Here is a 1,214-nt window from a genome sequence, read left to right on the forward strand (position 1 = left end):
GTGGAAAGTCCAAGTTGGTCTGGTTGGTTTTTTTTTTGGTCGCTCGCCGGCTGTGGTTCAGCTCCTTCCTTCCAAAAAAAGGAAGTTTTGGGGGCAAATCTCTGAATTTGGGGTCGAGGCTGCCTCAGACGAAGGGTAAAAACACTCAAAACTGCATCAACCTGCCCAAAAAGCAACAAAAAAAGGGAGGGGAAAAGCATTTGGGATGAAAAATCTGGAAACGCTCGGAGCCATCCCGGCAGGGATGAGGTTTTGCTGCAGTCCAACTCCTTTCTCCCTAGGGTAAAGGAAGGTTTTGGGTCAAAGCTCTGACTTTTTGGGGTTGAGGCTGCCTCATGGTAAGGGAAAAAACACTCAAAATTAAATAACCCCCCCAAAAAAGGGAAGGGAAAGGCATTTTAAGGGAAAAATCTGGAAAAACCAAGAGCTGCGAGGTTTCTCCGAAGGGCTCTCTTCACCCATCGCCCCCAGAAAGAGAATCTGGGCAAGCTGAGGCAAGCAGAGACCCCCTGTTCAAGCAAACCAGTAAAACCAGTGGCGAGGGGGATGCCGAGACCAATCCTCTGGGAATTTATCCCATTTTGGGCGTGTAAAAATAGAATTTCAGGATGTTGTGCAGGGGGCTGAGCTCACAGCCATCGCCGGCCCACGCTGCGCCTTCAGGGGGGTGTGAAAGGTCCCCTCTGTACCTTCCACCCTCCAACAAGTTTGCTCATTAGAGGAAAACCCTCAGTAGTTGAGTTATTTTTTATTATCTTCCAAATAAATTCACCCCTTGCCCCCCCAGGGGGTAGAAACCTCCTCCAGCCCTGCGCCGGGCGGAGCGGGCGGCTCTCGACTGGAATTTATGAGTTTCATGACAGCACTTTTGTTCAAATTGTGGCTTTTTTTGAGCACGGGCGCTGCGGTTCTTCATTAAGAGAAATTACAGCTTGAAAGGATTAAAAATAACCCTCTTTAAAAGGCTGCTTTGGGGGCATCTTTCCAGCCGGGACCCCTCGCGGGCGGCTGCAGCACCTGAGGCACCTTCCGCAGGGCTGGGACCTTTCCAAAACCCTTGGCAGAAGAAACTCATTAAGGAGGATTGGAGGATTAAGGAGGATTTTCACAATAAAAACACCCTTTAAAAGGCCAAGTGCTTCCCCACATGACCCACAGGCCACCCCCCCCCCCCCCAATTTTTGGTGCCCCCACTGCCCAAATTCTGGGGGGGG

Source organism: Merops nubicus, unplaced genomic scaffold, assembly GCF_000691845.1.
Source record: "Merops nubicus isolate BGI_N331 unplaced genomic scaffold, ASM69184v1 scaffold43428, whole genome shotgun sequence".
Classification (NCBI taxonomy): domain Eukaryota; kingdom Metazoa; phylum Chordata; class Aves; order Coraciiformes; family Meropidae; genus Merops; species Merops nubicus.